At 43.4% G+C, this 13,172-nt stretch overlaps 1 pseudogene; it reads right to left on the reverse strand.

Annotated features, from left to right (window-relative positions):
- Nucleotides 1-9,451: 9,451 nt before the first annotated feature.
- Nucleotides 9,452-9,597, reverse strand: LOC119920398 (annotated as a pseudogene).
- Between the last annotated feature and the right edge of the window lie 3,575 nt (nt 9,598-13,172).

The raw sequence follows: 13,172 nt of genomic DNA on the forward strand, positions 1-13,172 counted from the left end.
TCCCATCACTGTAGATGCCACCACCATCCTTTTTGTCTCAGAAGCCTGAAACCTTGGTGTTATCCTTGACTCCACTCTCTCATTCAACCCACGTACTCAATACTTCACTAAATCCTGTCAGTTCAACCTTCACAACATGGCTAAAATATGCCCTTTCATCTCCATCCAAACACTACCACTTTAATCCAATCACTTATTTTATCTAACCTTGATTACTGCATCAGCCTCCTAGCTGACCTCTCAGCCTTCTGTCTCTCCCCGCTCCAGTCAGTTATTCATATTTATTGAGCACTTACTGTGTGCAGACACTGAGGGAAGTGGTTGGGAGAGTACAATATAACAATAAAGAGACACATTCCCTGCCTACAACATGATTACAGTATAGAGTACAGTCCATAATTCACTCTAATGCTCAGATCAATTTTCTATAAAAATGTGCTGGCCATGTTTCCCCTCTCCTCAAGAGCCTCCAGTGGTTGCCCATCCACCTCTGCATAAAATAAACTCCTCACCATTGGCTTTTAAGCACTCAGTCACCTTGCCCCCTCCTACCTCACCTCACTACTCTCCTACTACAACCTAGCCAGCACGCTTCGCTCCTCTAATGCTAAATTTCTCACTGTACTTCGATCTCGTTTATCTCACTCCTGGCCTCTCGCCCATGTCCCCCTGTCCCAGAATGCTCTTCCTACTCATATTCGACAGACAATTTCTCTCCCCCTCTTTCCTGACTGAGCCCTCATTTCCTTATCTTCCACTCCTTTCTGCATTACCCTGACTTGCTCCTTTTATTCATTCCCCCCACCGCACCACTTGATTTATGTGCATATCTGTAATTTATATAAATGTCTGCCCTTCTAGACTGTAAATTCGCTGTGGGCAGGGAATGTGTATGTTATATTGTAGTTTCCCAAGCGCTTAGTTCAGTGCTCTGAACTAGACTGTGAGCCTGCTGTTGGGTAGGGACTGTCTCTATGTGTTGCCGACTTGTACTTCCCAAGTGCTTAGTACAGTGCTCTGCACACAGTAAGCGCTCAATAAATACGATTGATTGATTGATTGCTCTGCACACAGGAAGTGCTCAATAAATATGATTCACTGACTGACTCTTCCAGCTGCCACTTAGGGGTTAAAGGAGTGCCCCCCCACCAACTTTCAGCCTCCTCTTCCCTTTATCTCTACTCCTTCAGTCCTCTGCTCCTATGTCTCCACCTCCCCCAGACCTGCTTTTCTTCATGCTACATGAGCTTCATGATACCACAGTCACTGATCGTTGGTGACCTCCAAACCTTTCCCTCAAGTCCTGTCCAGTATAGGTATTGCCTATTAGTAATTACTAGTATTACTAATTACTAGTATTATTAATATTACTATTATTAGTATTATTACTAGTATTAGTAATTAGTATTACCTGGTAATAATAATTAATTATGATATTTGCTAAGCACTTACTATGTGCCAAGCACTGTTCTAAGCACTGGGGTAGATACAAGGTAATCAGGCTGTCCCACGTGGTGCCCACAGTTTTAATCCCCATTTTACAGAGGAGGTAACTGAGGCCCAGAGAAGTAAAGTGGTTTTCCCAAGGTCACAGAGCAGGCAAGTGGTGAACCTAGGATTAGAACCCACATCCTCTGACTCCCAAACCCTGGCTCTTGACACTAAGCTATGCCGTTTCTCTGGTAGAAATGAATCCCTATTCCCCAAGCCATACCCCAAGTATACAATCCTAAATTAGTCCACGTAGTGAGGCAAAACAGTAAAGTGAGACAAGGATGATGAAGCCAAGACAGAGTGAGAGGGCCAAAACTGGTCACCATGGATCCAAAGGATGAAAATGCAGTTTCACGCCAAGAATCTATGGAGCATAACCATTTTATCTAGTCAGATATAGATTCCTAAAAGTCTATTCCTCCGAAAGAGGCCCAGCATAATTTCTAGTGGTCTAATTAGGTCTCAATTCAATTTGCAGGAAACCTGGGCTTGTTCAGAAAAGTGTACCTCTGTGATGTAGAATGAATGGCTTTCATGAAGGTGAATGGAGCCAGAAGACAGGAACTACATCCCATCGGCTCCAAAAATTGAGCCCCAGTTTGGCAGATACCTCCAGGGGTTCTTAAGTTCTTACCCCCGAAAGCTAGTTTTTCAATGGATCTGAAATTTATCAATTGAGAAAATTATTCTGTAGCTATGACAATTGGTTTCATTTGACTAGCTTTAAAACTTGGTCTAACAAAGAAAAAAGTCTTACCATTCCCCTCTGTAGAAATGATTAAATCCACATGTGCACCAGCCATTTTGGAAATGGTCTTTGCCTTAGGAATCTTGTCAGTAGCTTATTCTTCTAAATTTCCACATTTATCTCTGTTTATATATCGGAAGCGCACTGTTTTGAGAGGTATTTTTTATGATGGCATTAGGCGCTTACTATGTGCAAAGCACTGTTCTAAGTGCTGGGGAGGTTACAAAGTGATCAGGTTGTCCCACGGGGGGCTCACAGTCTTCATCCCCATTTTACAGATGAGGTAACTGAGGCACAGAGAAGTTAAGTGACTTGCCCAAAGTCACACAGCTGATAAGTGGTGGAGCCGGGATTTGAACCCATGACCTCTGACTCCAAAGCCCATGCTCTTTCCACTGAGCCACGCTGCTTCTCTTAAACTCACCCAATGCTTAGTTGCTCTGCTCTGCACACCATGAGGGCTCAATAAATCCCATTGATTGATAAGGGTAGGATGATTTAAATAAAAACCCAACAACAGTCTTCTTTCTCCATTTATTTTTCCCTCTTTTACCATTTGCTCTCTACTTTGCTTTGGACATTTATTGAGCCCCTACTGTCCCCAACTCTGTGGTGCCAGGCATACTTCTGAAAAGGGTTTCTTGGCAGAAAATTTCTGTTTCTGTCCAGGACTTTCACAAGGTAAATCTAACCCTCAGCGCTAAATCAATATTTGCAGGGAGAGAGCCAAGCCGAAAGGAGAAACATTTAGGCAGCCCCATACAACTAGTTCCCACACCAGAGCTCATCTTTGGAGCCATAATAATAATAATGATAATAATAATAGTATTGTTAAATGCTTACTATGTGTCGGGTACTGTACTAAGCACTAGGGTGAATAAACGCAAATCAGGCTGGACACAGTCCCTGTCCCATATGGGGCTCACAGTCTCAATCCCCATTTTACGGATGAAGTAACAGGCACAGAGAAGTGAAGTGACTTGCCCAAGGTCACATAGACAACAAGTGGCAGAGTTGGGATTAGAAACCATGATCTTCTGACCCCCAGGCCCATGCTCTACCTATTATGCAGTGCTGCTTCTCTAAATAATAATAATAATGATGGTATTTGTTAAACTCTTACTTTATTCCAGGCACAGTACTAAGCACTGGGGTGGATATGAGCATATCTAGTTAGACACAGTCCCTGTCCCATGTGGGGCTCGCAGTCTCAATCCCCATTTTACAGATGAGGTAACGGAGGCACAGAGAAGTGAATTGACTTGTCCAATGTCACACAGCAGACAAATGGCATTGCCGGGATTAAAACCCATGACCTTCTGACTCCCAGGCCCATGCTCTATCCACTACACCATGATACTTCTCATAATTGTGGTATTTGTTAAGTGCTTACTATGTGTCAGGTGCTGTACTAAGTGATGGGGTACAAGCCAATTGGATTGGACACAGTCCCTGTCCTGCATGGGGCTCACAATCTTAATCTCCATTTTACAGAGATAACTGAGGCACAGAGAAGTGAAGTGACTTACCCAAGGCCGCACAGCAGACAGGTGGTGGATCCAGGACGAGAACCCATGATCTTCTGACTCCCAGGCTTGTGCTCTATCCACTATGCCATGTTAGCTTGTCCAACGATCCAAGCATATGTGAAAGGTGGCAGAAGGGGAGCTGGAAAAAAAGACAGGAATTGATAGGTCACTTCTAACTTTGTTCACCTGCTTTGCCACCAAATAAAAATGTCCAGTGGGGCCCTTAAATTCCACTTTGGCCAATAAGAATGGCAGAAGCAGTCTTAGTGGTACCTTAGAGTTGTGTGTCTCTCTATGTGTCTCTGGTTACGTGGTTTTCTCTCAGTCTACAACTCCATTCTGCCTCCCTTTCCTGCCTCACCCCTTCTTCTTTAACCACTATGTTTCCCTCCCCAACACCAACCCGCTTCGAGCTCTCTCTCCCTTTTTAGTAATGATAATAATAGTAATTGTGGTATTTGTTAAGTGCTTACTATGTCTCAGGCACTGTACTAAATGCTGGGGAGAGAGTCAAGAAGGGAGCGGCAACAAGGTCTAGTGGAAAGAGCATGGAAAAGGGAATCAGGAGACCAGTTTCTATTTCTATTCAGCCTCTGGTCAGCTGTGTGATTTTGGGATAGTCACTTAACTGCTCTGTGCTTCCATTTCCTCTTCTGTAAAATGAGGAATAAGATATCTGCTCTCCCCATCTCTTAGACTGGGAACTCCAATTAGTTCTTGTATCTACCCCAGGTCTTGGTACATAGTAAGTTCTCAGTGAATACAACAATTATCATTAACCTCTCTGGGCCTGCATTCCCACTGTCCTCTCTAATTATCTTGTATCCCATCCTCATGTCTCTCCCCACTTCAATCCATACTTCATGCCGCTGCCCGGATTGTCTTTGTCCAGAAATGCTCTGGGCATGCTACTCCCCTCCTCAAAAATCTCCAGTGGCTACGAATCAATCTGCGCATCAGGCAGAAACTCCTCACCCTCGGCTTCAAGGCTCTCCATCACCTCGCCCCCTCCTACCTCACCTCCCTTCTCTCCTTCGACAGCCCAGCCCGCACCCTCCGCTCCTCTGCCGCTAATCTCCTCACCGTACCTCGTTCTCGCCTGTCCCGCCATCGACCCCCGGCCCTCGTCATCCCCCGGGCCTGGAATGCCCTCCCTCTGCCCATCCGCCAAGCTAGCTCTCTTCCTCCCTTCAAGGCCCTGCTGAGAGCTCACCTCCTCCAGGAGGCCTTCCCAGACTGAGCCCCTTCCTTCCTCTCCCCCTCGTCCCCCTCTCCATCCCCCCCATCTTACCTCCTTCCCTTACCCACAGCACCTGTATATATGTATATATGTTTGTACATATTTATTACTCTATTTATTTATTTATTTTACTTGTACATATCTATCCTATTTATTTTATTTTGTTAGTATGTTTGGTTTTGTTCTCTGTCTCCCCCTTATAGACTGTGAGCCCACTGTTGGGTAGGGACTGTCTCTATATGTTGCCAATTTGTACTTCCCAAGCGCTTAGTACAGTGCTCTGCACATAGTAAGCGCTCAATAAATACGATTGATGATGATGATGATGATGATAAGTGCTGCGGGGCTGAGGGAGGGGTGAATAAATGGTGCAAATCCAAGTTCAAGTATGACACAAAAGGGAGTGGGAGAAGAGGAAATGAAGTCAGTCAGGGAAGGCCTCTTGGAGGTGATGAGCTTTTAATAAGGCTTCAAAGAGGGTGAGAGTTATTGTCTGTTGGATGTGAAGCCGTTGTTGGGTAGGGACTGTATCTGTTGCCAAATTGTATTTTCCAAGCACTTAGTACAGTGCTCTCCACACAGTAAGCGCTCAATAAATATGAATGAATGAATGAATGTGAAGGGGGAGGGAGTTCCAAGCCAGAGGAAGGACATGGGCAAGGAGTTGGTGAGATAAATGTGATAAAGGTTCAGGAATAGGTTGGCATTAGGGCCCAGAATGATAGCCTCTAGATTCAGGCAATCTATAAATCAATGATATTTACTGAGCGCTTACTATTTATCACCCTGTTCCACCTCTCCCTGACCAACTGGGGTCTGCTGGTGAGTTGCCACTACAGTCTCCATAGAGTGACCTGTCAAATCATCCTCCCAGGGTCTTTCCCCCCCAGTGAAAACATCCCCAACTCCCCTTCAGCCCAGGTAACTTGAGTTGGCCAAGGCTTTCTCCTTTTTAAAGTTGGAGCAGAGGTTTCATGAAGATGGTGGGGGATACTGAGGAGGGGAACTGCTAGAGCAGTCTCTTCCCTTCAACTTCTTCCTGCTCAATCCCTCTCCCAGAATTGATGCCCAGAGCCATTTCCTTCCTCCAACAATTCTGACAGCAGTGAGAGCCCTAGCACAGCATGAGGATTTGCACCCTGTAGGAGAGTGAGGAAAATGGGTGGTGGGCGGGGGGGGAGAGATGAATGATGGTTTTGCCCCTAACCTTCATCTCTCCCCACCTCTCTGGATTGCAGTTTGCCTAAAGTGACCCACAATCCCCTCCAGTGACCGAAGGTCACCATATCCAGTCCCTCTCCCTTGTCTAGCTCCTTGGCACCTACACTCTCCAACCCAGTTCTGGCACTTCCCAAATGTACAAGTATTACGTGTCAACCAATCATATTTACTGAGACCTAACTTGTGGGCAAAGCACTATACTAAACATTTACAGGAGTACAATCTGAGTTGGTTGACATGTTCCTTGCCCTTAATGATCTTACAGTTTTTTTATGGTAGTTGTTAAGTGCTTATTCCATGCCAGGCATTGTTCTAAGTGCTGGGGTAGATACAAGCTGATCAGTTGGACACAGTCTATGTCCCACATGCAGCTAATGGTCTTAATCCCCATTCTACAGATGAGGTAACCGAGGCACAGAGAAGCTAAATAACTTGCCCAAGGTCACTCAGCAGACAAATGGCAGATCTGGGATTATAAACCAGGTCTAGCCTGTCAAGATGGAATACTTCTGAGATGATCAACCCAAATTTAACTGAGTGATACAGTCACTAATTAGCTTTCAAAAATTTTAGGCTTCATTTAGCACAGCCTCAATGAGGAACACTTCTGTACTATTCCTTTAAGCAATATTCCAGTAGAAACAATTTTGTATCATTCTTCTATGCAAATCAGAGACCTTGCCAAGAATTTGTTAGTCCTATGTGTATTATACACTCAAATCAAATGACTTGTAAATGCTGGACTGCAGGGCTAATTCTGACCTATCATTTTTTTTTTACAGTATGTGCTAAAAATGCTTACCATGTGTCAAGAACTGTACTAAGTGCTGGGGAAGATAGAAATAATCCTTCTAGATTTTAAGTTCATTGTGGGCAGGAGGCGTGTCCACCAACTCTGTTAAATTGTATGCTCCCAAGTGCTTAGTACAGTGTTCTGCACACAATAAGCCCTCAACAAATATGATTGATATGCATGTTCCTCCCCAACTCTCTCTCTTTGCACTTCCCAAACTAATCTTTCAACTCTGTCTCGCAATCGACTCTTCCCCATCTATGCCCTTACATGCTTTGTTCCTTGAGGTTGGCATTCCCTCACTAAATCTGTCAAATCCCAGCTCTCCCGATATTCAAAGCCCTTCTGAAAACCCACCTAATTCCACATGCCTTTCCTGATGAATTCCCAACACTTTGAGTCATAAACCAATCAGCTATCTCTAGCACTTAAGCTCCCATCCTCAGCACCTGCATGTACAAGTTTACTCTATTATAATAATAATTATGGCATTTATTAAGTGCTTACTATGTGCAAAGCACTATTCTAAGCACTGGGGAGGTTACAAGGTGATCAGGTTGTCACATGGGGGGCTCATAGTCTTAATCCCCATTTTACAGATGAGATAACTGAGGCACAGAGAAGTTAAGTGACTTGCCCAAAGTCACACAGCTGACAATTGGCAGAGCCGGAATTTGAACCCATGACCTCTGACTCCAAAGCCCATGCTCTTTCCACTGAGCCACGCTGTTTCTAATTAATGATTTTATTATTATTTTATTTTATTTTTTATTTTGATTATTCTAGTAAATACTGTTATGTCTGTCTCTCCCTCATTAGAGTGTAAGCTCCTTGTGGGCAGTGGACATGTCACTTTTTTTTTAACTTCCCAAGTGTTTAGTTTACCCAATGGGTGCTCAATAAATGCAAATACTATTACTACTAATTCATTTCCATCAGCTTTAAAGCACTCAACCTTTCCCCCATCTTTCCTATTACAACTTAGTCCATGCACTTTGCTCCTATAATGCCAACCTATTCACTGTACCTCGAGCGCATCTCTCTCATCGCCAACCCCTCACCCACATCCTGCCTCTGGCCTGGAATGCCCTCTCTCCTCAAATCCAACAGACAATTACTCTCCCCACCTTCAAAGCCTTATTAAAATCCCATATCCTCCAAGAGGCCTTCCCTGCCTGTGCCCTCATTTGCCCCTACTCCCTCCCTTCTGCACTGCTTATGTACTTGGATCTGTATTGTTATTATTATTGCTGCATTTGGTAAGTGCTTACTATGTGTCAAATATTGTTCTAATAAACAAATTAATCGGGTCAGACACAGTCCCTGTCCCAAATGGGGCTCACAAGTAGGAGGGAAACCAGGTATTGAATCCCAATTGTACAGTTGAGGAAATTGAGGCCCAGAGAAGTTAAGTGACTTGCCCAAGATCACACAGCAGACAAGTGGCAATCAATCAATTGGTGCATTTATTGAGCACTTACTGCATGCAGAGCAGTTTACTAAGTGCTTGGGAAAGTACAATATAACAATAAAACAGAGTTGGTAGACATATTTCCTGCCCACAATGATTTTACAGTCTAGAGGCAGAGTTGAGATTAGAACCCAGGTCCTCTGACTCTTAGGCCCGTGCTCTTTCCATTAGGTCATGCTGTTTCTCCATACCCTTTAAGCACTTAATATTCAGTCCAACCTCAGCCCCACAGCACTTATGTAGTTGTATGTAGTTGTAATATATTTTAATGTCTACATTGCTCTCTAAACTGTAAGCTCTTTGTGGGCAGGGAGCATGTCTATCAACTCTCTGGTATTGTCCTCTCTCTAAAACACTTAGTACAGTGCTTTGCACATGGAAAGTCCTTACTAAAACAGTACTGATTGAGTGATTATTATTGCAATCCGGTCCAAAGACACCTTGGAGCCACTTCATTGTTGTTAATTAATTAATTAATTAATAGTGGCATTTGTTAAGCACTTACTATGTGCAAAGCACTGTTCTAAGTGCTGGGGAAGTTACAAGGTGATCTGGTTGTTCCACGGGGGGCTCACAGTCTTAATCCCCATTTTACAGATGAGGTAACTGAGGCCCAGAGAAGTGAAGTGCCTTGCCCAAAGTCACACAGCTGACAATTGGCGGACCCGGGAGTTGAACCCAAGACCTCTGACTCCAAAGCCGGTGCTCTTTCCACTGAGCAACACTGCTTCTCTGTCTTATTCTGTTGAGTCGTGTCTGACCCATAGCAATGCCACAGACACAACTCTCCCAGAATGCCCCACTTCCATCTGCAATCGTTCTGGTAGTGTATCCATAGAGTTTTCTTAGTAAAAATACTGAAGAAGTTTACCATTGTTTCCTTCTGCGCAGTAAACCAGAGTCTCCGCCCTTGACTCTCTCCCATGCTGCTGCTTCCCAGCACAGGTGAATTTTGACTTGTAGCAGATTGCCTTCCATTCGCTAGCCACTGCCCAAGCTAGGAATGGAATGGATAGGCCTCTGCTCCTCTGCTTGACTCTCCCTCCCATAGTCGAGACTGGTAGAATACTGGAAACTCTTCAGGTGCTACCCTGAGAGGTGACCACTTCATTAAATGATTCCCAATTCCCATCACTTGGGGACAGAACACCCCAGGTGGCCTCCGGAATGTGGAACCAGCATGGGATTGTTTTCCCACCTCCCGGGATAGTTTTGGACTCAAGGCAGCTCAAGCCACAAAAGTCTTCTTTGGCATCTAGAGCTTTTCCTAGTGTCACTGGGTAGAATGAAAAACCACTGGTATCATGTTGTGTCCTCAGTTGGAGGAGATGAACTGACACCAAGGCCAGGGGCCTCCCCAAGCAACTGGAATTGAATTCCTGGACCTAAGAATCAGGATTGGGGTATGTGCTATAGTTTTAGGTGAATATGCTGATTGACTAAAGAGAGAATAGTCACCTGACCAAAAGGTGTAGATAGCAACAGAGAAATCAAGACCCCATTTTCAGATATCATCTCCTACAAGAATCTCGTAATTAAATTTGAATCTAGCAATGATAATCCCCTCATTACAATGCCTGAGACCCAATTCCACACAAAGCTCTTTATCATTTTACAATGAATAGCCTTTTCCAGGTGTCTTCTTCCTCAAGTGCTTTTACCCCTTCAGATGATTATTAGCTTGTTCATATAGCTTGCTAACACTATCATTAACCAATCCTGTAACAAAGCCCAAGCATCACAAAGGTCACTTAGCTATAGTTCATTGTACCTGCCGAACTGCTAACAAGACACTGACATACTGCCTACTGTATTAAATCTTCTGTGCTCAGGAATCCCTGTCAGTGGAGAATAGCTATGAATCAACTAAACTAGATAGGCTAAGATACATAACTCTGCAATGGTCAGATCAGTATTCCTGTCAGATAGCTTTATAGTTTTTATTAGGTTTGGGTACATTTTCTTTGACCTCAAAATTTCCTGTTCACACTGATGATTTGTTCAGAAATCAAAGATTTTCAAATGTTTCTTCTACTCTTCCTTTCATGAATAGGCATTTATTTTGGCTCACTCCACTGAATTCTGGGCAAGCTAATTGAATCACTATGCTTTATACTGTTTCACACAGATTTCGCACATATACAGATTACATGATTTGAAACTTTTCATGGGAAGAGATTGTGTTGATTATATTACCAATTCTACCAAAAGAATCAATGGGTATTTTGCTAAAATAACATCATGATCAATTGATAGTATTTATTGAATGCCTACTGTATGCAGCCCCTCTCAGGGTCACACATGGAGAGTTCCCAGTACTCTACCAGTCTCGACTACAGGAGGGAGAGTCAATGTCTCTTGGGCAGTGACTAGCGAGTGGAAGGCAATCTGCTACAAGTCAAAACTCACCTGTGCTGGGCAGCAATGGCATGGGAGAGAGTCAAGGGTGAAGACTAAAGTTTACTGCGTGGAAGGAGGCAATGGTAAACCACTTGCATATTTTTACCAAGGAAACTCTATGGATACACTACCAAAATGATTGCAGGTGGAAGTGGGGCATTCTGGAAGAGATGTGTCCATGGCGTCGCTATGGGTCGAAGATGACTCGACGGCATAAGACAAGACCAGACTGTATGCAAAGTACTGTACTAAGTGCTTCAAAGAATCGAGTTAGTAGACATGATCCCTGCACCTCAAAGAGTTTACACTCTGGAGAACAAATCATGAAATCTATTTACACTACTCAAGAGTTGCTAAAACTATAATACATTCATTCATTTTAATTTAATGATCAAAAAGAGGAATATGCACACAAAGTAGAAATATATTTTAGCTAAGTGGAACAAAAATTAAGAATGGCTTAGCCGTTTTTGGAAAAGTTGAAAGCAATTGAATTAATAAGCAGTGTGATCTAGGAGAAAGACCATGGGTTTGGGAGTCAGGGGACCTGGGTTCTAATCCTGGCTCCTCCACATGCCTACTGTGACACCTTGGGCAAATCACTTAACTTTCCTGTGCCACAGTTTCCCCATCTGCAAATTGGGGATTAAACACCTGTTCTCCCTCCACTTAGACTGGTAGCCCCATGTGGGACCTGATTATCTGGTTTCTAACGCAACACTCAGTACAGTGTTTGGTGCACAGTAAGTGCTTAAATACCAAAATTATTATTTTTAGTAGTGATAGTAGGAATAGTATTTACTGAGTGCTCACTGGGTGCAAAGCGTTTAGAAAGAACAACAGAAGCTCAAGACACATTCCCTGCCCACAAGGACCTTACACCTTAATAGGTGAGAGAGTCATACATTTTTTTATAAATGGGGAAAAAAATAAACTGTATCTTACATGCATACTGAGAGAGAGTCTGATTAAATATGTGCATGCTAGAGGTGGTTGATGGGTTGAAGTGACTTAGGCTTGGGGAGTTAACTGGGAAAGGCTTGTTGAAGGAGGTGAGATTTTTAGGAGGGCTTTTAAGAAATGGAGAGGGTGTCATCTGTCAGACTGGGGGAAAGAGAAAGTGTCAGAGTGGTGTAACAGCATAAGGAGATGAAGGTGGGAGAATTGAGAGCAAGGTACCCTAAGGGGTTGACTTGGCAGAAACAAACAGAGTGAGCTGGAGAAGAGCTGGTGAAGAGTGGAAGCGATATATTGCCTGCCCACATGGAGCTTGCATTTTAATGTGTATAGAAAAGTCTTTACAGAGTAACCAAAATAAATAATTGACCGCATGACTGAAAAAGCACAAATATGTAAGAGCTAAGGATATGGATAGGTATGTTTATGAGGATTAGAGGTCCAAAATTGTTGACTCCCAAGTCTAAGAGATTCAGGGAGGGAGGGAAAATTTCTCAATAGTGCTGGTCCCAAAGCCTAAGACTGTACATACAAAACCTTCTCCTTCCGCTTATCTTTCCCAGGTAGGGTGATTACTCTTCTGCAGTGACTTGACATTTATGGAACACCTCCTGTGTGGTTGTTACTTACCCCATTATAAAGCCCTGGTTTTGATATTCCTGGTGCAGAAACATTTGGATCAACTCAAATGCTTCACTCAAGCATATTCCAAATAGATCCACGGACTTTTTATTCTGAATCCCATTTTGCCTTGAAGGACTTGCTACCAAAGTTATACCCACAGTGCTCCGATGTTCTTAATATACCATTCTTTGACCTTTCCTCCCTCCTTCTCTGTTCTCAAGCAATTGATAAAATGTGAAGGAAAAGAAAAATTTCACTAGGACATCTTTGCAGCAGACTGGAATAAGAATTCCATACACAAATTCAACTCAAATGCAGTTGTTCAGTGTACAAGTCTATTCTTTTTGTCAAGATCAATTTACACTATCTCCCTACTAAACACTACAACCACTAAAATAGTAAAGGTGTAGGGGGTTGTGATTGCACAGTGACTCTCTAAAAGTGACAGAGTTTTGGTCATTTGGAGACTACAGGAACCAGAAGGAGGAAGAAGAGGAGGAGAATTTACCACTTTTCCAACAGACCAGAGATGCAGAATGCTATCATCTCAGCCCTAACTACTATCTTTAGCCCATAATAGATTTCATTTCCCCCGAGTCTAGAATCAGATTAAGGGTGCCAGGGGCCCAGAGCAGGCCTATGCTGGGGACCTTCTGGGACTAGACTAGCTAGGGGGAACAATTTGAGAAGTGAAA

The sequence above is a fragment of the Tachyglossus aculeatus genome, chromosome X1, assembly GCF_015852505.1.
Source record: "Tachyglossus aculeatus isolate mTacAcu1 chromosome X1, mTacAcu1.pri, whole genome shotgun sequence".
In the NCBI taxonomy this organism is placed as follows: Eukaryota; Metazoa; Chordata; class Mammalia; order Monotremata; family Tachyglossidae; genus Tachyglossus; species Tachyglossus aculeatus.